The sequence below is a fragment of the Podarcis vaucheri genome, assembly GCF_965113315.1.
Source record: "Podarcis vaucheri genome assembly, chromosome: 3".
Taxonomy (NCBI): Eukaryota; Metazoa; Chordata; class Lepidosauria; order Squamata; family Lacertidae; genus Podarcis; species Podarcis vaucheri.
In genome coordinates, this window is record NC_138761.1 from 39770828 (window position 1) to 39796944 (window position 26117).

The 26117-nt window shown below is 43.1% G+C and overlaps 1 protein-coding gene across 4 annotated transcripts in view; it reads right to left on the reverse strand.

Annotated features, from left to right (window-relative positions):
* LOC309527894 (uncharacterized protein) overlaps nt 1-26117 on the reverse strand; it is a gene marked incomplete at its 3' end in the record, with an annotated part of 212564 nt that overhangs the window by 43448 nt on the left and 142999 nt on the right. The window contains exon 1 of one of the 4 annotated variants that reach the window (XR_014217405.1): nt 3167-3216. The exons of the other annotated variants lie outside the window; for them this stretch is intronic. Of the gene's footprint in view, nt 1-3166; nt 3217-26117 lie in introns of those variants that run through there. 4 annotated transcript variants of the gene reach the window in all.

A 26117-nucleotide genomic window follows, 5' to 3' on the forward strand; every position in this document is an offset into this window, starting at 1 on the left:
ATTGGCTGGCTACTGGCCCTCTCGGTTTTGTTTGAACACTATTACTGAATTATAAAGTGTGCATTTGGAAAGTAATATTTTGTGTAATATAATGGAAAATAATGCTGGATTTTGTTACTGCATTGACTCCTAGAGAAGGCGAGATTCAGAACAAGGGGAAATTATTTTACTATGCAGGCTGAGAGATAACTGCACTTTACGAATACAACATTAATACAGCAGAATGTGAAAGAGTTACTTAGATTAACAGAGAACATTGGAACAGGAACAATGGATATAAAGTGCCCATTAATTTAGGCTGGCGATTAGAAGGAATGTCTAACTGTTAGAGTGAATTTTCAGAATAATCTCCCTAGAACAGCCACAAGAGCTAAAACATTTTATTAGTTTTTAAACTGAGCACAATAAATTCATGGATGGTATTTTATGACTCTTTAAAACTGTGTGGCCTTTGTTTTCATCAGAGTTAAGCACAACTAACTTTCTCTAGATCAAAACCATCATCCACAGCCATTCCCTTGATTGCAGTAACAGGCAAAAGCGGCCACGGCAATTACAAAAATTGCTGTAGACTATATCTGTAATTGGCTAGTACACACATTACATTTGCGACTTAAGTGTGTCTCGGAGAACAGTCCTGCCTGTTTATGTGTACAGAATGTGGGATAACCAGCCTCGTATAACTGACATGCTCATGTCTAATGCACGAAGGGGTTAATACCATAGAGTAGGCTGTCCTGCCAGGTTTAGTTATGTCCACTTTCCCTCACCTTGGGAAGGATTATGTAATCAAGCCCTTGTTTTAACTAAGCCAAGTTCTATTGCCTGTGCAATTTTCTGCAGTGCATGAATCTGACCTTTGGAGTTTGTAAGTAAACCATTTTTTAACTTAAACTTGGAAGTAAAACATGTCCACACTAACTTTACTGCATATTTTGTGATTTTAAATCTCTGCTAGGGTTTTCTCAATAAAGAGTACTTGCCCCAAACCTGGGTCTTGGCATCCACGAATTCTCCTGTTTATATGCTTATTTTTCATTCCACCAGCACAAAAAGGGCGCATTCATGCCCAGCGTATACCCATCATTTTCAAGTGAATGTGTGCACAAACCACCACAGGTCAAACTCCACAGAAAGAACCTCCCACCACCTCAGGCATAAAGGGCAGAATTCACCTAACCAGCCACATCAGCAGAAGGACTTCCACCTGCCCTCTGCTCCCTCTGTGTGCCTCTGCATCCCCCCCAAAAAATTGGCTCAGGGGTGTCGGAGGAACCCCTAGAACAGCATGGGGAAGAGAGGAGGGGGTATCTTTCCAGCTAGCAAGATGCAATGCTTGTGCAGAGTGAATTGTTGCAAAAGCACAACATTGAATTCCACCCAAGACGTTTTGCAAGTTCCGCTGCAAATTATCAGGTGTTGACAATCAAGCAAAGTGCATGTGTGAACCTGTCTCTCAGCCTTTCAAAACAAAGATTCATAATATTTAAACCTATTTGTATGAATAAACCATTGGAAAGGTTATACACTTGCCCTTCAAAAAGGTACCCATCTGGTACCCATCAGCCACAGCAACTGGCATGCTCTACACAGCTAACAGCTTGACTCAGTAACAACATCAAGAGTAATTTCATGACTGTTATCATCAACTTAGCCTGTGATCTCATCCTCCTGTGCTCCATCACTCTGTAGCTCTGTGCAGCTTCTTACAAAACTGGGGGAGCTGAAAAGGGCAACAAGATAGTCTATTCCTGCCCCCGCAAGATGGGTAAGGCCATGTTATAGGATGTTAGAGGGTTTCATTATACAGTCTCTTTTCTCTCCGCTATTTAAGAGGCAAAGGGCTGCCCCTCCCCTGCTAGAGACGGGGAAGGGATAAACGAATGAAGGATGGCATGGTCAAGGATTCAACCTTGTTATCCAATTCGAAATGCAGCCAAATGAGATAATTATGGTGAGATATTGATTCTCAGCAACATGCCCAATGAATGCCAAAGCAATAACTCTCAGCTCAATCACAGGCGCTGCCTGAGCCTTACACTAACCAGAGGAATATGTCTGCCTGCCTGACTTTGTACCATGAGCAACAAACAGCAAGTAAAGAGCCTTGGATGCTGGCCTATCCCTCTAATTCCCAGCAGCCATGTCTCAACAATCCTTTGCTAAAGTTGTTGCATTCAGCTCTCACTTGCAGTGCTCCCATCACAATGGTGATGGTAGCAATACAAAAGGAACAGAGGCGCTTTCATGTGAAAACTCACTCTTTACTGCTGAATCAGAGCAAATGGCAATCCATGGTATACCCAAGTTGCCGTTGGTTGTGCTTCAGCCTTAAAGAGCTGATTTCTGCAGGGAAGCTCTGGGGCAGAAAGAAGAGCGCTCAGACACAGAGCTTTAAAACGCAGGTCTGTGCCTGGAAAGTGTGGGGCAAAAGTGTGGGCAATGCCTGAGATGAATTAAGTCTCTTGACTTGGGACTCCAGAGCTTTCCCAAAGATTGTTCTTGCAATTTTGGGCAGATTGTTATGCATTGTCTCGCAGTGCTTAGCGCTTAAATTTGTTCTCACATAAATAGAAACAAATGATCCATTTACAAATTATCTACATACAAAATATGTGAATGGAGGGCCCTTAAGTGGGGATGGGTAGAAATGCATTCAGTTCACATCTTAATGCAAACCCACCCAAGTGACAATTCTTGAACTATTATGCAAACCGAAGCCCAGTTACTTCTCAAAAAAATGCACTTCTGTGGATTTTCTAATGCAGTTCTTCAACCAAAATATGTGCACAAAAAGGGAGGGAAATTAGGGGAAAGGGCATACAAAAATGCATGTTTTGATGAAAATAAAATAGAAAAATACATTACAGGAAATTGCTTGGAGTACATGCACTGCATACAAAAACAAGTATCTTAGAAGAAATGCCAATGAAGTGATTGAATTTTTGTGCAGACTTAAAAAACGGGGGGGGGGGGAGAACCCTGATGTGGTCATGGAACAAGCTGAACTTAAGACACACAAAAAGGAGTTGAGAAAAAGCAAAATTAACCATTCCTACCTTCAAGTGCTGGTACTGGTATGCTATATGCAAAAGAACCTGGTCACACTCTTTGCACAACCACCTTCTGAGATATAGTATCCTGTCAGTTTGGAGAGGGTACTCACTGTGTGAGGAAACCTTGCAAGGGTCCTGCTCCAATTCTAGGAAGCAGCAGATTAACACTCAACATAGCAGCTGTGGCCTGTTACAAAAGCAAGGTGAAGGTTCCAATCAGTTCCTATTTAACTATGGAAGGAACCATACCCAGAAAGGGGAGGGGTGTTTCTATTACAGACCAGATATGTCTATTAAAGCGACAGTCCTATGTTGCGTTCATTAACCTTTGCAATAACTGTTACTGACTCAAAAATGACAAATATCTGTATTGCTGAAGATATTTTTATTACAGTGGTACCTCGGGTTAAGAACTTAATTCGTTCTGGAGGTCCGTTCTTAACCTGAAACTGTTCTTAACCTGAGGTACCACTTTAGCTAATGGGGCCTCCCTCTGCTGCCGCCATGCGATTTCTGTTCTCATCCTGAAGCAAAGTTCTTAACCCGAGGTATTATTTCTGGGTTAGTCTGTAACCTGAAGCGTCTGTAACCCGAGGTACCACTGTATTCCATATATATATTGTGCGCGTGCGCGCACACACACACAGAGGAAGAGGAAGAAGAGACAGTCCACACTCACTATATGAGATAACGCACTATTCCCATTTTACAGCTGCAAGTTGGGAAACAGAGAGGCCCAATGCCATCACTACATCCAAGACTAACATAGATTTGAACTTTGAACTTCCTCTAGCATTCTATCTTCTGGACAAACCAGCTTTTTGCATCCTTATCCCAACTTCTGACTCTGTCCAGTTTCACCTATTTGAGCCAAAAATCTAATTTAAAGTGGAACTATTCAACAGCGACAAGTTAGGACTTGACCCTGTACACATTCAGATTGGTGAAGCAGCAAATGTTTTACAACATGGACACAAAGTCAACATACCAAAGTGCAGGAATTCTTATTTTGGTGTAGTATGATTAGAGTGTCAGACTGGGACTGGGGAAACTTCAGTTCAACCCCACCCGAACACACACACACACACACTGTTAGCCATGAAGCTTACTGGGTATCTGTGGTCTACTCCAAGAGTGGCAAGCCAGTGGTCCTCTAGATGCTGTTGGGCTAAGATTCCCATCAGCCCCAACGATGGGAGTTGGAATCCAATAGCATGCTTACGTTTTTGCCATCCCTGGTCTAATCATTACCCCTCAGCTGAACTTCCCAGGATTGTTATGAGGATTAAATGGGTGAGGGGAGATCCCTGTATACAGCTTTCAGTTTCATGGAAGAAAGGTGGACTAGAAATATAATAAAGATAATACACACATTATCTATAGAGTGCTGTCGAGCAGAGGCAGTGAAGCAAGACGCAGCCATTATGTGTGAAGGCAGCACAGGTAAAAAGCTTTCAGATGAAGAACGTTCCTTAAAATGCAGGAGTTGTTGCAGTTTTACTGCAAATTGTACATTAAGCCAGTCACTTCATGTAGCCAGGTCTCCTGCTTATTCTCAAACAAAGCAAAAACAAAAGAACATTTAGAGAGGTTTACTCCTCCAAACAGTTTGGTCCCAACCACACTTCACAATAAAGTCTCCCATCAGGCCATTGAAAACTCTGACTGATTATTATTTGAAATCTGACGCCTCCAAAAGCAAGTTACAAACTCTTCACCAATGGGGAAAATATTTGTTTCGTTTACTCTAATTTTATTAGCTCTAATTAAAAGTTCACATGTGTGGTAAATGCTTTTTTAATTGCGGCAAGACGAGAACATTTGAATTGTGCCTTTGAAGAGAAAGTACAGTTAATTAAGCTAGTACAGCTAGGGTACTATTTCTACCTATTATTTGAAAAACTGTGCACTTTCTAAGCAGTACTAATGTCAGCTGTAGCTTTAAAACAATTTCCTCCAATTTAAAAATAATTTCTGTTATCCTTGCTGAAGGGGAGCTGACTTCTAATGAAAAGTGTTAGATTGACAGTGAAGAAGTGAAATGCCACCTTGTGTTCTCCTACAAAGTTGGCAACTGGGAGGCAAACTTCCCACACATTGCGGAAAAGCCACCTTTGCAAAAGAGTGTGCAAGAGAAAGGAAGGTACTGTGCATCTTCCACAAGTGACATGAAGCTATGGACACAGATGTGCACACACACTCACACACAGTTTGTAATGCACCACTTCTGAATATTAATAGCCTATGGAAAGCAGGGAAAATACACACTTAAATCAAATGTACATTTAATCCAGTCTCCCTCTGCCCACCTCATCCCATGTGGTTTCCTCTAGATCCCTTGGACGACAGCAGGCACTCTTGGATGAAACCAATTATCTTGACCCATTTCTATCTGCCTTCAGGCCTGGTTATGGAACTAAATCAGCTTTGGTCACCATGGTGGGTAACCTTTATTCATACCCTCCAACATTTATCTGATGAAAATAGGGACAACCCATTCCATAATTATAATTTTACTATTTATACCCCATATATCTCATTAAGTTGCCCTAGAACTCTGGACAGCTTCCAATATATATAAAAACATTATAAAACATTAAACATTTGGAAAAAAACAAAAACTTCCCTATACAGGATTGCCTTCAGGTAGCTCAGGAGCTGAATAACTCCATACCCTCCAACATTTCTCCAATGAAAATAGGGACATCCTAAAGAAAAGCAGGACATTATGGGATCAAATCAGAAACTGGGAGGACTTCTCTAAATCAGAGACATCCCTGGAAAATAAGGACATTTGGAGGGTTTGCTTTATTGAAATGACAGGATAGGAACAACCCTGTTATTCTTACTTAATCTCTTAACGGCTTTTGGTGCCACTGACCATGAAATCCTCCTCAACTGACTTGGTGAGATAGGTAATGGAGTCACTGGCTGCAGTCCTATCTCCAGGGTCAGTTTCAGAGAACAGCATTGGGTTATCTCTCAACACCCTGGCAGTTATGCTGCTGGGTGTGGCATGATACCAACCTGTTCCCAATGCCATGTTCCTCAGCCTCAGTTATGTCCTGATCTCCAGCAGCAGGATCAGAGGCCTGGTCTGACTCTACAGCCTCTGGCTCCAGGTCTTGACTGCTCCTTGACTCTGGGGCCACAACACAATCTAATATTTGACATAGGTGAAGTTCAAGGAAGGAAAGTGTGATCAGGAGTACAGTAGGGCATGGGAAGCAGGGGGTATTATTTTGGGGAAGGGTTCTGAAGGAGGTAACACATAGGTGTTCTGGAAGGCTGTTCCAAGCATCTAGGACAGCAAGGGAGAAAGAGCAAATCTTTTTGAGAAGCAGGAAGTGTCCCCCACCTTTTTACCAATTGCATTTGATTCACAGATGTAAGAAATGGGTTTCTGAGCTGAAAAAGGGCATCTTGCATGCCTGTTGTCTGTTGACCACATTTCTCTGAGATACATGTATGCAAGCATGTAAGAAATCTCCCAAGCGTGTGTGTCCCTGTGTGGATGCTCAGAACAAGTAATGGTTCATTATTACTTTGCATACCCATCCATGCACAAAGAGCCAAGGAAGAGGGGAAAGGGTGCAACTGAGATCAATCGCCTCCTTACCCTGGCTTACATAATTTCCTGTGGGTAATAACCAGCCTATTCTTCTCTCTAATGTGTATGCAGCTGATCTGAGTCGCTGCCCTCTTTTTGCCCTATGTCTTGGGACAATTATCTTTTTCAGCAGCCACAGGAGGAGGACAAAGTTGCACTAGGCCGGATACTGTGCTTTAGGTTCAACTCTACATCACTGGACAAGAAAGCATGGCTGTAAGGTTCTACAGACTTTCAACCCTAGAAATGCCTATAGGGCATATATTATGGGGCCGTAGAGAATTCACTATCAACAGAAATCTCAGGATGTTTTAAATTATGGAAAGGATGCTTTAAGTCATGCAGACATAGTAAAGAGATTGTAATAAGAAATTTATGGAGTCCTGGGCAAATGATCTCCAAGATGTGGGCACTTTTTCACATAAGGTAGTTAAAGTGGCTTTTCTTTCAGCTGGGTTTCAGCAGCTCCAATGTTAAGCCTGCATCAGGCAGCACACTCGTCTGCATTACAAATGCCTTTCCTATTTTTCTTCTGCCTGAAAAATAACATAAATAGCACAAAAGAAGCTTGACAAGAACAATTTAAGCCTTGTGCATGTGAAGCACCCAGTATTTGAAATCATCTGGAGGTGGGAATTGTAGGCCTCTGTTTCACCAGCAGAAGGCCAAAGAGGGAGGCAGCTCTCCAATGCAGCAAGTCTGACTCAGGAAAAGGGTGCTTTCTCCATCGAGGTTCTTCCAATGCCTCAGTGACAAAAGGCTCTATCCATTAATTACCATTTGCAATGCCAAACAAAGGGAATTCTCTAATGAGAGGTAGGTGGTTCTGTTTATTCATTATTCACTCTCTTCAAAAGCTTGGCTGTGCTTTGATCCCAGGGTCAGGGCAGGCTTACCGCCAACATTCAGCTTACAAAGCAGAGCAGAATGGGTGGGGTGGGGGTGGAAGGCTAGGGATGCTTGAGGACTGGTCCACATTTCTAAGCAAACCAACCTGATTGACACTTCCTGGACTAATATGCAAAGTGGAACAGTAAACAATGTACCAGTGTGATGCAGCAGGGCAGAGGAGACCAAGTTCAAATTTGGCCATGATCGTCACTGGGTGGCCTTTGGCCAGTCACTATCTGTCTCAGCCAAACTGACCTCAAAAAGCTGTTCTGAAGACAAAATAGAGGAAGCAGAGGACCATATATGCTGCCTTGAACTCCTTAGAAGAAAGGTGGGATATAAATATCACAAATACATAATAAAATAATCCCATTTCTCTGGCTTTGCAGTACTGTTCACAGCTGAAAAGAAAAAAGTACAAAAATCCATATTTTGTTTTAATGCATTTTTAAAGAAGTATAGAATGATGTGAGCACAAGATGAGACGAACTTATCAATATATACATGCAAAACTGATGTGGACTAAAAATACACTCATCCATCTATTCCTATGGGGGTATTAGCCTGTAAAAAAAGGAGTCCTTCCATTGCAATGAACCACACACACTCCAACCTGCCCCAGAACAGAGCAGAACGAGTCCCCCTTCTGCGCAAAACTTCTGTGGGCTGCAGTGAATGCTCCAGCGGGAATTTTTTTTCTTGATGTCTCCTACAAAATGTCAACTTGGAATGAGCACAATGCTCAGGATCAGAAAAGTCAACAAACAACCAGAGTCGGCATCAATAAGCAGCTTAATGATTTGCGCAGAGATCTTCATTAAGAGGATTAGGCTTCTATTATCCAGCACCCAGAGCAGCCTGCACTGTTCCTCTGGTGGCTCTTTGCCCTTTTTCTGACTGGCATTGTCTGGCTCGATCGCTCAGCTCCTCTCTCTCTGCCTCTTTGTTAGAAGAAAACATTGCAAAGCCTTTGACAAGTGCAGCAACTTTGATTTGTTGCCAGTCAGCTGTTGACAAGTATTAAGACGAAGCCCTTAAGGAGCCTCCACAGTGAAGCTCCTCCTGCCCATCTTGGGAACTCTGCCAAGCATTTCATTTACTCCTGCCGAGGTTATGTTAATGCTGCCCTCCTCCGGTCCCCGGCAGGCCTCTTCATTCTTTCTCTGCCATTTCTTGCCTCCGGGCAGAACGAGAAGGGCAAGGACAGATAAGTCACTTGGTGACACTGAAATCCTGGCTTCAGAGTCAGAGCCACTGATAACACAACACTGAAATGTGTCAGCAATGAGATGATCAGATTAATACATTGAAATCCACCAGGAGCTGCTGCTGCTGCTAGGTGGCATGCTCAATTTGCAGAACAGTTTAGGATCCTAAGCAGTATTTCTCCTCACAATCCTATAAAGCAAGTCACTGGTTTTCCTGAGTTACAGGTAGGGAATAGCGGCTGACAGTCAGCAATTTGTTCAAAGCTCAAAATATATTCACTACAAACTGAGGTCTGTGCATTATGGCAGCACTATAGTCCCTTCTCTCAAATGGAGGTTTATGCCAAACGAGGTGGTTTCAAGTGGAGAAGTAGCAGGTGGAAGGGAAGTGCCAAACCCTTGCGCCACCCACCACTTTCCCCCCCACAAACACTCCCTCAAGCACTTTTTTGCCCAGCTGGAAGCCCATTTTAATCCCAGTCTTGAAACAATCCCGATCAGACAAAAATGACTTGAAGGGTGGAAATATGAGGCCCCCACCTCCTTCCTACACACTGCTTCTGCACTTGAGATGTCTCCAACATACACTGCAGTACTTTATAGCTGCTTCCTACAGTCTAGGAAGTTTGGCCTATGTAGAAGAGAGATGAAAATTGCATTGTACTATATACAAACCTTGTGTAAGGTAAGGATGGGCAAATCTGTCAATTTCAGTTATTAGTAGTAGTAGTAGTAGTAATAGTAGTAGTAGTATTCTCACAGTTTTCCCCCAATCCTAAATTTAGTTCCCCACATTTCCACATCAGTTTCCAAAAAGAAATATTTTAAAAATGTTAAGTCTTAATGACATTTCATTGGTATTTTAGCACATATTTCTCCTTATATGCACATTTTGTACGCAGTTTGTCTAACATACATCATTTTGCAAAGCACCTCTTACTAATATGAAATGTTTTTGCATGTTATTTTTCCATTAATATATTCATGTTTGTACACATTACTTGGCTGAAGAACTGGATTGCAAAATTTGAAGAAGTGTGAATTTCAACTATGCTTTGGTTCGCATACTGTTTTGCAAAGTGCAGATTAGGTGGCTTCACCTTTAAATGTGAACTGAACTGATTTTTTCTGTCATCCCTGCTGATATATATATATATATATATATATATATATATATATATATATGCAGGTTTTGGTGTCTTCGGGTGTCTTCCCGTGTAAGAGTCGGGGTGTCTGTGCGACGTTTCGACGAGGTCTCACTCGTCATCTTCAGGCTGGTGCTTTCGGCTTCTTGTTACTTGTTCCAGTAACAAGAAGCCGAAAGCACCAGCCTGAAGATGACGAGTGAGACCTCGTCGAAACGTCGCACAGACACCCCGACTCTTACACGGGAAGACACCCGAAGACACCAAAACCTGCATTCCTGTACCCGTGAAAATCTACGAAAGCATATATATATATATATATATATATATATATATATATATATATATGTAGGTTTTGGTGTCTTCGGGTGTCTTCCCGTGTAAGAGTCGGGGTGTCTGGGCGACGTTTCGACGAGGTCTCACTCGTCATCTTCAGACACCCCGACTCTTACACGGGACTCGCACAGACACCCCGACTCTTACACGGGAAGACACCCGAAGACACCAAAACCTACATTCCTGTACCCGTGAAAATCTACGAAAGCATATATATATATATATATATATATTTGCTTTCGTAGATTTTCACGGGTACAGGAATGCAGGTTTTGGTGTCTTCGGGTGTCTTCCCGTGTAAGAGTCGGGGTGTCTGTGCGACGTTTCGACGAGGTCTCACTCGTCATCTTCAGGCTGGTGCTTTCGGCTTCTTGTTACTGGAACAGAGCTCTGTTCCAGTAACAAGAAGCCGAAAGCACCAGCCTGAAGATGACGAGTGAGACCTCGTCGAAACGTCGCACAGACACCCCGACTCTTACACGGGAAGACACCCGAAGACACCAAAACCTGCATATATATATATATATATATATATCCAGTGGCGTAGCATGGGGGGTGCAGGGGGGCCCGGCCGCACCGGGCGCAACATCTGGGGTTAGGGCAAATCCACGGGTTAGGGGGCGCAAATCCACGGGTTAGGGGGCGCAAATTACTTGCCTTGCCCCGGGTGCTGACAACCCACGCTATGCCACTGTATATATCTCACCACTGGAGGCATCATTGCCTAATTCTCCAATGAACTTTTAAGTCCTGAGAAGCGGACATGGATGAGAAGCCTGGAAGTGTTTGTGGAATGCAGATCCAAACACCTATATTGCACTTCAAATGGTGCCCACATTAATTAATTTAAAACATATCATGGGGAAACGGTTTAGGAAAGGATATAGAGCTTTGAGGAATCCAATGTTTGGTGGGAATGCTTATTAATGCAGTCGTTCTGGGATATCCAAATCAACCCTTAATTTTCCTTTCAAAAGTTGTGGATAAGAAGCAGCTTACATAAAGGATCTGATTTATTTTTGCTGATAGCTGCAATGGTGGACTTTTCAAGGATATGAAATAGAGCACAGCTTCCCACTACACTTCAGCACACCTCTAGGTTCTGAGGTGTTTTGTGCGATGGAAGAATTACCCATCAATTCCAATAATACCATAAGAGACAAAGTCTAGCAAGTTTTTCTAAGATTTGGTATCTCTTTCTAGAATTCATTGTGCCCTCTTTCTGCAGCCTCCCCCTATATAGAAGATACTTCCAGATGGAGGCTTAATATCACAAATGGGTCGTTGTCAACAGGTGTGTTGTTTTTTTAAGAGAGATTTGTTGCGGAAAGGTTTAAATCCAGATTAAATGGGGGAAAATATGGGCTGGCTCTGAATGCTGCAAAAAAACTTGCATGCAGGATTGTGGTCCCTTCCAACTGTACGATTCTGATTCTCTGATTACACAACAAACACCCATCTGGAAAGAGTTGCAAGTGTAAATGCAAACAGACATAGTTCAGAAACCAACTCTTCCCTGTCTGATTTTTCTCACCAGCTTTCCCATCAGTATAATATGATCAATAGTATAGGGGCTTTTATGGGACTTTTATCTTCTTATTATAAATTCAGACCTTGTTTAATATGTTTGTCTTTAAGTTTATTTTGTTGTTTATGTCCATTGATTTGTAAGAAACTGAAAAATTGTAAATAAGTACTAATAAAGAAAGATCTCTGCCCTACTTCACAGTGCTAAAATTCTCATGGTTCTCTAGCAAGAAGCAATTAATAATCATCCCGGTAATTGCAGTGTAGGGATGCACATTGAGTTTCTGTAGTAGTAATAGCAGTGTGTGTGTGTGTGTGTGTGTGTGTGTGTGTGCTGCTATTGATAAAGAATTGTAGAATTGTAGAGCTGGAAGGGACCCTGAGGGTCATCTTGTCCAACCCCCTGCAATGCAGGAATGTGCAGCTGCCCCTTACAAGGATCAAATCTGCAACCCTGGCAATATCAGCACCAGGCTCTAACCAGCTGAGCTGTTGGTGGACAGTATTAGATGAGGTAGATAGCCGTGTTGGTCTGACACTGTCAAAATAAATTAAAAAATTGTCCAGTAGCACCTTAGAGTCCAACTAAGTTTGTTCTGGGTATAAGCTTTTGTGTGCATGCACACTTCTTCAGATACACTGAAACAGAAGTCACCAGACCCTTATACAGTGGTACCTCGGGTTACAAACACTTCAAGTTTCAAACTCTGCTAACCCAGAAGTAGTACCTCAGGTTAAGAACTTTGCCCCAGGATGAGAACAGAAATCGCACAGCAGCAGCGCGGTGGCAGTGGGAAGCCCCATTAGCTAAAGTGACTAAAGGAATTGCTTGCACTGTGAATCGCTACCACAACAACTATTAATAAGGGTCTAGTGACTTATGTTTCAGCGTATCTGAAGAAGTATGCATGTGCACGAAAGCTTATACCCAGAACAAACTTAGTTGGTCTCTAAGGTGCTACTGGACAATTTTTTAGTATTAGATGAGAATGCCAGAAGCAGGAGTCCCTTTTGCTCTTTGTCGTGTTGGTAACATTGTTATGGTTATTATGAGATACAACATGCACAAGAAATATTCACAAGGAATACAGTGGACGCTCGGGTCGCGAATGTGATCCGTGTGGGATGCACGTTCACAACCCGCAACATTCGCAACCCACGTCTAAATTGCGCAACCCGCAACTTAGCGCTTCTGTGCCTGTGCGACCGCCGAAACCCGGAAGTAACCTGTTCCGGTACTTCTGGGTTTCGGCGGTCCGTAACCCCAAAAAACGCAACTTAAAACAGCTGTAACCCGAGGTATGACTGTACACTTAAATTCACTGCCTTGTCACAGTGTAACCTTCAAACTTACAGCACATTTGCACATTTGCTGCTAACCTGCAATTTCCAGCACAAGTTTCTTTACATCCTCAAGAACTCCAGAGTCCAGACATCATTAGTCAAGGCCAAACTCCCATCAAACATCTTCCTTCATTACATGTCAATGACTGAATCCACCCTCCAGGTTCAGTCCATTTCTATTTGCACTTTTGGATGGTAGGACTACAGCCTTTGTTAAAGAGATGGGAAATCCTTTGGAAAGAGACATACAGATTCTTTGAGCAGATGCAGTTTTGCAAAGCCAGAGATACTGCAGCACGCTAGAATCATAGCTGCAAAATTGCCTCTAGGACCAGGAGTAAGATGGGAAGAGGCAGGCATTTTTACAGTAGCTAAGTAGTCCAATAAAAAGGAAAGATATAAGATGCCTACTTTTACACACACACACACACACACACACACACACAAATAACTAACTTAGTTGGTCTTTAAGGTGCTACTGGAAACTAACTTAGTTGGTCTTTAAGGTGCTACTGGAAGGAATTTTTTTATTTTGACTATGGCAGACCAACACGGCTACCTATCTGTAACACAAAAATAATAATGATGATGATGATGACTGAGTGAGACTTGGCGCTCATCCACACTTCCCGCATATCCCCCCGCAAGAAAATCTGTGATTTAGAGGTGACTTGGAACAAACAGCAATCAGGTTTTCCACAGAATGCCGTTTGTTTGGATTTAGCTAAAGAGGAGGTTTTCTGGAGGAAAGCAGCGTGGCAAAGGCAAAACCTCTCAAACCCATGCCTGGAAAGCACGGGGCAAGCAGAAGTGTGGACGAGCCCTTGGTGGAGTTAGCAGCTTAAGTGTTAATGTTTCAAAGAAGGGAGTTCGGTGCTTGTCAAACTGAGTTTCCAGAGTAGATTTTTAATAAAGAAATTGGATGGCAAGTAAGTAATGTTTTAGTGATATGCTACAACAGGCATAATTGACTCTCATGCTTCAAGGCATACAGATTATCATTGAAAGAAATCAAGAGGGTATTATTCCCATCCCTAATTACTGGCCTCACTTTTCCATGTACAGTATAGATCAGAGAACACTTCACCAAAGTCAAGGAAAATCAAGGACAAAGTGGCTAGCACTCAGCTTCATCATGCTTCACAAAATGGGTCTGTGTAGCACCGTTGGTGCAGGTGGCCTTCTAGAGCTGCATTAACTACTATTACTACTTATTTGTGTCTGCTTTAAATCTATATAGGTATTGTAATTTGCTAGGTGCTTTATAATCTCTATGCTGTTCTTGCTTTCATAGTAATCCTGCAATTATTATCTTTATTAGAAATATGCCAGTGAAGAACAATGGGCAACTGAGACCAGATCTGTCACAAGTAATAACTAGAGATGCTGGTTGTGTCAAGGCTCACTTGCAGGAGCCGATATAACGCTAGTGTTATTTTGTATGAACAGCAGCATTGTGGTTCCCTTACAAGAGGAGAAGGGTTACATCACATCAGTTGTGATGATGCTGGAAATATTTTCTGTACATGTTCAGAAGCATGCTTTTACTTCACACAGCTGATCCCTAGTATAGAAAATAAGTTCCAGGGTGGCCACCTGTCAGAGATTCTTCAGCTGTGATACCTGCATTGCAAGACTACATGACCCTTGGGGTCCCTTCCAACTCTATAATTCTATGATTCTGTGACTAAATCTTGGTGAGCCCTAGATCTAAGTAAACCCTAGAGATCAAGAAATGATAAGTTGTCTAAAGGTGTTATCCTAAAGAAACCTACTGGGGAGTAAACCCTACAGAATACAGGGACATCCAAAGGTAAAGGGTAAATATACAGTGTTACATTGCAACTCCCCATCATCTGGATGTACACAATCCAACTGTCATAGTCCAAACTAGCTGGCTTGCTCTGATCAGTACCATCACTCCAGACTGAATTTAGAGATGCTCTCTTTGAGATTATCTCTCAATTCCCTTTATTTCCTTCACCCTAGCTCAAGTTTTCAAACCATTAGCATACCTTATTAGAAAGGTTTCAGTCTTTTTTTAAAAAAAAAGCAAAGCAAAACAAAACAAAAACCTTTCCTCTCTTCCATGCTTGTCCTGTTCCCCACCCCCATCACCATTATTTCCTACGGTCTAGCTTGTGGGTGTGGGGAGGCTGTTCAGACCAAAAACAATCTCTCACATCTGAGGCAGCTTTTTCGTTCTCTTTTTATCCAATTTCCACTTGGAACTGAAAGAGAAAAACACAAACAAAAGTGTCTACAAAGGCTTTATAATGCATCTCACTGCCTACAAAGCAGTTCAATTTGTTTTGCTTTCTCCAGAATCCTTCACATGCAACATCAGAGAATCGTGCATGGTGAGATCCACTTGTAAGCTAATGAGAAAGAGAACTGCTATTAACTTGCAGTCTGCAGCTTCATCTCAGTCACAGTCGCCTTTCATCCCAGAGGACCTCAGCATACAATAGTTATGTTATCACTGCAGCAGTGCTAAGCCATAGGGGTCTGCAACGCTTGTCCCCTTCTTAGCAGCACCAGGTTCCTGGACCTTCTAGGCTCTCAGCTACCAGTTTTTGCTGAAGTGACATTTGGAAGACAGCCATCCAGCCAATAAGGTCTCCTCAACTGGTGACCCCTCTGCACACCAGCACATGTCAGTCCCTTGTACTGTATGTGTTTGCTGAAAGGAAAAGCAATATCCACGTGGCAATGGCAAACACAACTGCTGTGTAAAGCACAAAGGGACTATAAGGGTCTGGGAACTCTGGTCTCTGCCCCACAACTGAAAAGTGGTGGTAGTGGAGGGGTTATTCACAGGTCCTTTGTCCCACCTGCCTCTTTTTGCCCCAGCCAAGAATGCCAGACCCTTCTCTACTGCCAGAAGTTGAGAAACAAGTTGATAAAATGTTTCTATCTTACTATGTAATAAAAAGTAAAGAGTGTCTTCACGCTGCATGATGCTGAGAGCTTCAGCATGGCAACAGTTTTCACAGCAGCGTTGGAAGGCAGTAGTGAGCAGCCCAGGCAAGCTGTGGAAGAACAGTCACAACAGGCTGGGCCAGCTTAGTACGGTAATTGTCCTGCTCTACTGCCATAGCTGCCCACCTCAATGGCACCACTATTTCATCCTTCTCCCATGAGCAGCAGTTGCTGAGAAGCTGCCCCAACCTGACAGGACTCTTCCTACACACCTTGCCTTGGTTGCCTGCTGCCTCTCCCTTCCTTGTGGGAAAAGGTCTAAAACAAGTGGGGGATGTCCTGGCCCCAACTCACTGGCAAAGTACTCTGACTTGGCTTGGCTATTGTTAAAGGCTTTATTCTCAAATTTACTACAGTGCCTGAACATAGATCAGAACAGGTTGTACAGTTCTGAAGTTCACAACAGAGCACTAAGATGTATGTAAGCTAAGATGTTGCCCCAAAACATAACTCCCACCCCCACCCTGAGTTCCTGTTTTGAAGGAGGGGCACAGTCATTTGTGTGATTGCCATCCCAAACTATGGGATTGGGCAAGCAAGCAGGAACTCCTACGAATAGGTTGTGCCTGATGGCCCTGTTGAAGCTGCAATCTAGTCTTAGGCACTTCCCTGGGGGTGGAGAGAACTTCAGTGCTGGAAGGTGGCATCAAGAGTCAAGTCAAGCAACTCTACCATGGCAGTTGGGGCATTTGATGACACTGAGGCAGGATTCTGGGTCCCTCCTCAACATCTAGAGCAGTGCCTCCTGGACCATGAGGTCCTCCCTAGGATATGGTTCTATATCCCATTTCTTCTTCCCTTCTGACCAGCCCTGCCAAGACATCCCCATGATGCTCATGGCTGGAGGTTCCTCCATGGCTTGCCTGGGAGAAGGTCTAAGGGGAGAGGAGGCATCTCTCACTCCTTCAGGCCTTTCAAGCCTTTCCTTCCCTCCAAGTTAGAGCACTCTGATAATGCTCAGAGGGACCTGCTTGATGCAGGCAGCAGTTTTGTGATCTGTAGCAGCAGATGATTGACTAATGGGAAGATATATAAATAACCTGCAAGCAAATCAGGATGAATGCTCATTGACATATAACCACCCCACAAACAAATCAGAACAAATGCTCCATTAAAACTGGATATCATCTAACTTCCATGTAAGCTTTGTGCAAGCAAATGAGAATGCTCAGTAAAGAGGTCACCTAGAGAGGCCCTAAGACAGTGCTTCTGTTGGCATGCAGAGGGCCGCATGTGACACGCAACAGGTCCATGTCTGCTCCTTAAGGTGGAATGTAAATCTCAACACTATCAAGTGGCATATTATTTGTCTATTAAGGGCTTCACCCCTGCTCACTTTGCTCAACAACCCCACTTACCCGCTTATCAAACCCACACAAACATCTCACCCAACTGCCCACTCCCCATCACTCAACAGCCCCCTGCAGCTCCCCTTTTCAATTAGACCTTCCCCTTTCCACCTCATGCTGCTTTTATCACACACATTTCAAAACATTTGCTGTCACTTTCCAGACTGAAAAAGTCTGATTCTCTTTTTAAGTGGTTTTGCTGCACTAGGGTGAGAGCCCTGTAATTCACTTTAAATGAAAAAATTAAAGTTCCAGTGTGTGCTTGAAGCCCTTCGGCAAAATAGTGACCGTCTGGAGGCATCCATGAAGAGCATAAGCACAGAGACATCTGAGAGATAGAGCTTTGATCAGCCAACACCAGGAGTCCACAACTCTATTACCTTTAGTACTTCTGTAAATACAAGTGTAATTAGGAAACATCAAATTAGGAATCATTAAGTAATTGACATGACCAATAGCTCTTGAAGGGACTACACCAGATTGTGTAAAGCGCTATTGCCTTTGATCAATTCTGAAACAACCTCTGTTAATTTCGCCATCACCATTTTCTTTGTTCTCAAGGTGCTGCTGTAAAGGGTGAATAAGGGACACGTCAGGTCACATTGAAAGCCAGAATCAAATTTCAGGAAAGGGTTCTTGTTGCAATGCAATTCAAGTAATGCTTTTTATCCCATGCACATTAAATTAACTTTCAAATACTACAGACAACCAGAGGCATTCATAGTACTTGGTGGCTACTTGGAAATTCCAGATTCTTCTTGTCAATTGTTGAATGGCATTTTTTTTTACTAGTAAACAAGAGTTCAGAGTTCTAAATGCACTACAGCGGGCATGGGCTCTGCAGATTTGGGTTCAAAATCCAACTTACCTATTGGCTCACTGAGTTCATTGCTGTCCACTTTAGCTCTAGATTTTTAATACTTACCTGAGCATTGGAATATGGAGCATAAAGGATTACCTAAGCCCTTATATCCCGGTTCAGTCACTACTGGAAGAATGTTGCTATCTGTCTCCTGTGTCAATGAGGCCTACTTGGTATTGACAAGAAATTGAACATTTAGCGTGGCCAGTCAAGCAATATGGAATGCCCTCCTGATGGAAATCCACCAAGTATCCTCACTTCCTATTTTTAGACATCTCTTGAAGATGAGCCTTCACAGTTGGATGAATTCTATAGACTGGTCAGCTGTTATTATGTTTTCTGCTTTTGTATTTTTCTTACAATCTTATATTTGCTATATACTGCTTAGACTGCTTAGACATTTTGACAACATACAATTTTTAAAATAAATAAATAAACAAATAACCTTTTAATGCTTCAAAAGTCTTCCAAGGAACAGAACATTTTATTTCTATACACCTTGACAACTTTTTAAACTAGGAAAATGACCATGATTGGTCCCATCTTTAGATCCCAGCCAGGTAATATAATAAATCAGCAAGCTAACAAACCAACCCTCTCTTTCTCTCTCTCTATATATACGGAATATAGTGGTACCTCAGGTTAAGAACTTACCATATTTTTCGCCCCATAGGGCACACCGGCCCATAGGGCACACCTAGTTTTTTAGGGGGGAAATAAAGGGGGGGAAGTAATTTTCCCCCCAGGTGCGGGGCTGGGGCGGGGGAAGCCTAAGCTTCCCCTGACCCCAGCCCCCAGAACAGGCTGCTATCCGCAAGCCGTGGGAGAGCTGCGCGAAGTCGCGCAGCTCTCCCACGGCTTGTGGATAGCTTCCTGAAGCCTGCCTCCGCCCCATAGGACGCACACACATTTCCCCTTCATTTTTGGAGGGAAAAAAGTGCATCGTATAGGGCGAAAAATACGGTAATTCGTTCCAGAGGTCCGTTCTTAACCTGAAACTGTTCTTAACCTGAGACACCACTTTAGCTAATGGGGCCTCCCGCTGCTGCTGCGCCACTGCCACACAATTTCTGTTCTCATCCTGAAGCCAAGTTCTTAACCCGAGGTACTAATTCTGGGTTAGCGGAGTCTCTAACCTGAAGCGTCTGTAACCTGAAGCGTATGTAACCCGAGGTACCACTGTAATAATAATAATAATACATCTGTTTCACCACATCCTTTAAAAGTAAGCCCAACCAGGACATACACACAGAATTGTCTGAAAACATCCATGCGCCTTCCTAGGGAAAGGAGTTTCATAGGGCAAGCTTCTATCGAATGGGTCAGTAGACTTAAAGATTCAAGCTACTTCTTATCTTAATAGAGCATAAATCAAAGCAAAAGCTCTGTTTAAGGCACGAAAGATCCATATCCTATGCAAATACATAAAAATGACCAGACTTAGCAATTTTTTTTTTAACCAAAGAAAAACTCTAAAGCTTGCATACTGTGTTTTGAACCCTAGTTGGTCCAAATAAAACATACAAACTCATTTGCTCTATAGCAAATGGTTAACAACTTCCAGGCGATTGCAGCAAGGGGTCACAAGCAAATTTAGCAGACTTTATCTGGTTGCCAATCTCCACTTACCAGAAACAGGTATAAAGATTTGCTTGGGTGCATACTCAAGATCACTTTATTCAGATTAATTACTTGTCAACACTCCATTTGTTATTACAGGAAGGATGGGAGCTGGTTCCCCAAATACATGTTAAGAACTTGATGGCTGTAACATCAAATGAGGATTTGATGTGTAACAACCTGTTCCACCAATGGTACTTTTTAATCACCTTAAATGCAATGCTTTTCAGTGGGAGGGTCTGTCCATGCATTGAACTGTGAGTTATCATAGCTACTGTACTCAGAATCAAAGGTACTCAAGATAAATCAAGTGTGGAAGTCAAGAGACTATGTGAAACAAGGGATGAAGAGAAGAACTACCAGAATGCTCAAGGGTTTGGAAAAACTCCCCGATGAGAAAAGGTTACAACATTTGGGCCTTTTTAGTTTAGAAAAAAAGGCAAGAAAGGGAGGACATGATTAATGAATAGAGAGAGATTATAGAAACTCCCCCCCCCCCTCTTTCTTATAATACCAGAACCTGGGGATCATGCAACAAAGCAGAATGTTGGAAGATTCAGGATTGACAAAAGGAAAGGCTTCTTCACGCAGCACATAGTTCAGCTATGGAATTCATTACTACAAGATGCAGTGAAAGCTGCCAACTTTCATAGAATCATAGAGTTGGACGGTACCATGAGGGTCATCTAATCCAACCCCCTGAAATGCTGGAATCTTTTGCCCAATATGGGGCTCAAACCCACAACCCTGAGAACCCTGAGTCTCATGCTCTACCAACTGAGCTATCCCGGTCTTCTAACTCTGATTGCTTTAAAAGGGGGTTAGACAAATTCATGGAGGATAAGACTACCAGTAGCAACTGCTTATGATGAATATACTGTGTGTTACCTCCATATCAGAGGGAATAACAAGTGAGAGAGGGCACATATCCTTCTCGCAGGCTTCCCATAAGCATCTGGTTGGCCATTGTGAAAACAGGATGCTGTACTAGATACAACTTTGGTCGGACCCAGCAGGGCTTTTCATATATTCCTGTATTCTGGTGATGACTATTATTCCAGTTTAATTATCCAGAATAAAAGCATGCAGTTTTGAGTATGGAGTGTGTGTGTATGCCCTACCTGGAGATATCCAGCTCTACCTGAATATACCAGGGACCCTTTACATGTAAAGCATGTGCTCCACAGCTGTGCTCCAATGCTTCATAAAAGACAGGGAACAAATTACTCCACTGATTAACACAGAGCAAATATTCAGATAAATGCTGTGCTTTCTAAGTCTTTTATTCAGGGATGGTAGCCCCTAATTTGCCACTTTCTTTGCAGCATGGAGGAAGTCAGAAAAATAATGCTCTCTTTCCTCATTGCATTTACTGCTGAATGCCACCTGTAGCATGTAGCTCCTAATTACAGGAGCCTCTGGGGAATTAAATGGTTTCTCTACTTAATGGAATAGCACTATTAATATGTCAATACCCAGATGATATATATAATGCATTATATTGAAATCAATCAATAGGCGGTCCTTCATTTCCCCAATCCACCTGCCTAATAAAGGGAAATGTTACTGCCCAAGACCACAAATTCATGTTATTAGTTTGCTTTTCCTCCCATCTTTGGCTTAAGGGAATAGCTCGTCGTTATTTGCTCCCTGTTGTCTCACCTGTGGAACCTGTGCATGTGTGTGTATGCACATAATATGTATGTTGGTTACCTTTGATGCAAAGAGGACTGGGGACCTTAGTATCTTTGTGACAATCTGTTTAATTATAAAAAAAATTACAGCACATGAAGCAAGCATTCTGCTTTCCACATGGAGGTACCCAGAGCACATGGGACAAAGAAAGCGGGAGACACAGCATATGGGGAACAGGATGTTTGTAGGGTATTGCTGCTGCTCCCGCTTTTTTCCCACATCCAGGTCAGAACCTTTTGGAGTTGGCAAGTTTGTTTTCTGTTTTGTCTAGCTCAGGCAGGCTGATTAACTATGAACCCCAAAATTTGGGATCCCCTCCCAATCTGTGTCAAAGTTTTGCAGCATTTTGCAGTGAAAACCCAGAATTTTGCAGCACCCCACAAACTGAGTAATTGATACATCAAACACGGGGTTCGTGGTTAACACTCAAAAATCAAACAGTGTCCAAATCACTTCAAACCAGTGCCAAAGTTTGGCAATAGATTTGCAGTGAAAACCCCACATTTTGCAGCACCCCACAGACTAAATAAATGTGATCCCAAGAGACCATGAATGTAAGCATCGCCCTTCCCTGGGTGTTGTAATGAGGCTGATCCAAACCTCCTGCCGTGCTCCTTTACTAAAAATGAGATATTTAGTTTGTCCTTTTTCTGAGAGTAACTCCTATTGAACACTATAGGGCTTGCTTTGGGGTAGATACGCATCAGCTAGCTCTGTAAATTATTTTGTTGGGGCGTTGAAGACTCACATTACAGCCCCTGAGTTACCCATTGCCTGGTCTTCCTAATAGCTGATTAAAAAATAATTGCTAGGTGCCTAATAGTTCACCAAATGCTCATCTCCACGGAAAGCAGCAAGAGGGTCAGCATTTGCCTCCAGCCCTAAACTGCTGTTTACGAGCCCACAAAGTGTGCAATGTAGGTTCTGGGGGTATTATTATTATTATTATTATCATCATCATCATCATCATTATTATTACAGTCTAAAAGTGATTACCAAATTGTGTTGAGATAGATCAGGTATTAATACAATGAGAAACATTAAGAACACTAACAGTGTGGATATGAAGAATTAAGAATACGTAAAGGAAAAAGGAAATTCAGCTAAATGGAGATGAAATATCCAACAGTAGTCAGAGTAGCCCCATTGAAATGAATGGAGATAGCTAACTTAGGCCCACTAATTTCAGTGGGTTTACTCTGAGTAAAACTTAGCAGGATACAACCCTTTTAACTAAGTAAGATTTGTAAGACTTATTTGAAAAAGATTTAGTGACATTAAAGAGACATTTAAGAAAGCTATCGCCATGCACAAGAAGCTAGTTCCTCTTAATACACAACATTGGTTTACAGTGGTACCTCGCAAGACGAACGCCTCGCAAGACGGAAAACCCGCTAGACGAAAGGGTTTTCCGTTTTGGAGGCGCTTCGCAAGACGAATTTCCCTATGGGCTTGCTTCGCAAGACGACAGCCCATAGGGAAATATCCGGGACAGCGGGGAAGCGCAGCGCGTCTTCCCCACTGTCCTCGGACCTCCTCCGAAGCCGGGTGGTGGGGCGGGAACGCATCCTGCCGCCGCCGCCAGGCTTCGGAACGCTGCTCCGAAGCCGGGCGGGGGGGGCGGGAACACCTCCACCCGCCGCCGGGTTTCGGAACGCTGCTCCGAAGCCGGTCGGGGGGGCGGGAACACCTGCCCCCACCGCCAGGCTTCGGAACGCTGCTCCGAAGCCGGGCGGGGGGGGGGCGGGAACACCTTCTGAAGGCGGGTGGGGGGCGAAAGTCTTTGTCCCCCCTGCCTGCCTTCCCAGGGGCTTTTAAATCGCCCCGGACAGCGGAGAAGTCCTCTGCTGTCCCGGGGCGATTTTAAAATGCCGCCCGCCAGCATTTTAAGATCGCCCGGACAGCGGAGAAGTCCTCCGCTGTCCCGGGTTTTTTTTAAATGCTGGGGGTGGGAAGAAAAGCCCTTGTCCCCCCCCCCCCAGCCTTCAGAAGAGGTCCGGGGACAGACTGTCCCCGGACCTGGTCTGAAGGCGGTTTCCCTAGGAACGCATTAATTGATTTTCAATGCATTCCTATGGGAAACCGTGCATCGCAAGACGAAAAACTCACAAGCCAAAGAGACTTGTGGAACGAATTAATTTCGTCTTGCGAGGCATCACTGTATTTAGTAACTTGCTAATAAAAGGTGGAAGGACAGATCGCCACCTCCACCCCAACCCCACCACTGCGCCTGCCTGCCGCCAGAGGCATGCAGATGCAGAGAAGGAGGTGCACAGCTGCAAAAGGGCAGGTGGGTGTGGAGGAGGCGGTGGCAAGCGGTGGCAGAAGCTGGATCTGCCACCGGAGGTGACCCCATCACCTTGCATCATGGTCAGCCTGGAACTGGCCCATTTCTGCTTTATATCTATTAATTATATCCCAATTTTTCTAAAATTTAGCAGCTTTTTTTTACACACCACTACATAGATGTGTGGGACGCGGGTGGCTCTGCGGGTTAAACCACAGAGCCTAGAACTTGCCGATCAGAAGGTCTGCGGTTCGAATCCCCGTGACTAGTTGAGCTCCCGTTGCTCGGGGCCAGCTCCTGCCAACCTAGCAGTTCGAAAGCACGTCAAAGTGCAGGTAGATAAATAGGTACCACTCTGGCGGGAAGGTAAACGGCGATTCCATGCGCTGCTCTGGCGAACCAGAAGCGGCTTAGTCATGCTGGCCACATGACCCAGAAGCTGTATGTCGGCTCCCTCAGCCAATAAAGCGAGATGAGTGCCGCAACCCCAGAGTCTGCCGCAACCCCAGAGTCGGCCACAAGTGGACCTAATGGTCAGGGGTCCCTTTACCTTTACTTTACAGTACACCTCACCATAGTGAGGAAGACGCCAGGTGACATCTGTGCCTGCTCAGTCAGCTGACCAGGTGCTGCTAAGTGTTAATGGTAATACTATGCTAGTTGTTTTCTACCAATCATATAATTCCTGCCTTTCCCACATGAGCTTTGGAAACAATGTATGATTTGAGTCTTCTCAAAGCCAAGGATGCTGGAACTGTGAGACCTTCCTCTGAAATACAACTTTCTTATCAGGCATTCCCAAAAGAATCTTGCTGACAGAACCTTTGGGCCCAGAGGAAGACAGAAGTAAAGATAATAAGCATAGGTAAACAGTGCAAAGCTCACATTTAATCTCCTGATTATGATAACTGGAAATTAGGGCCGCAACTGTGACTTCATGGACTTCCAAGAGGCTCTGTGGTAAACAACCTGGTTAAAAGCCTAATAACGTGATTGGAGAGAATCTGTGGTTTGAGGGAAGCTACAGACAAGCAATTAATTTGGCTTACATTATTAGAATCTAAGATACAAATAAAGTAATGCCATCATTTGAATCAAATTCTTTTTGAAAGCATTTGCAAACTTTAAAGATCCACAATACTTTTCCAGGAGAAAGGAAGCCATCTTTTTGCCCATTTACATGGTTGTTTACCAATTTTAATTTTACAAAAGAAACATTAGGCAGCACTCCTGTGTAAACTTCCTTAAGATTGAATCCCACTAGTAGCAGAAGGACTTACTTCTGTGTAAACGTGCACTGGACTATAAGTCATCTCTCAGTGGATGATTTTAAAGGATAACTGTATTGGGGTGTAATCCTATATTCACTCACCTGAGCATAGTGAGCTCCATTGAATTCAATGGAAATTATTTCTGACTTAAAACAGCATAGGATTGTGCTGTTAGTTTGTTTTAAAAATATCAAGAAAAAATATTGGGTCACCTCGAGGACTTAAAGTTAATACATCAGATGCATGAGATGCTACCCTCACTTGGCAGAAACACACACAGAGAGGGGGGGCACAGAGAAGAAAAATGTGCAAATATGGGTGCCAAATGAAATGGTGACATTAGTGAAAGTAATATACAAAAACATATTAGGGGAAATTGCTTTGCAAAAATGTGTACATTACCTAAAATTACACAGAGAAGTGTTTGTATTAGGAGAAATTTGTAGTAGAATGCTGGTGAGTTTTCATGATATTTTTTTTTTAATTGAAAATAGAGATCTGGAGAACTGAAATTAGGGTTGAAAAACTGAGAAACTGAGAGTGACAGATCCATCCATCCCTGAATGATGTTTTTATTGCTCTGCTAATTTAACACCTGAAGTCAACAGAGTCAGTTGTGTCCGATCAGAACAGAGTGAAATGAACTGATGCATTCATAGCTCAGCACTCCCTTTAAAGGCTTCTCTCTTTTTTGTCAAAATATGGCAAGTTTCAGGGCAGCAGCATAGTGTCCTGGAAGTCAGAAATGTGTCAATTTATTTCCTTACACAAAGACAGACCGGTTTGTCCTCGGTAAAAATCTGAAGGGGTACCGCTGGCTTGTGGTGACATATACACCTCTAGATGATATGTTACTTCATCTCATCTCTAGAACTCTTGACAATCCCTGCCAACCAAAATCACACCTAGAGATTAAAAGGTTAAACCAGGGGTC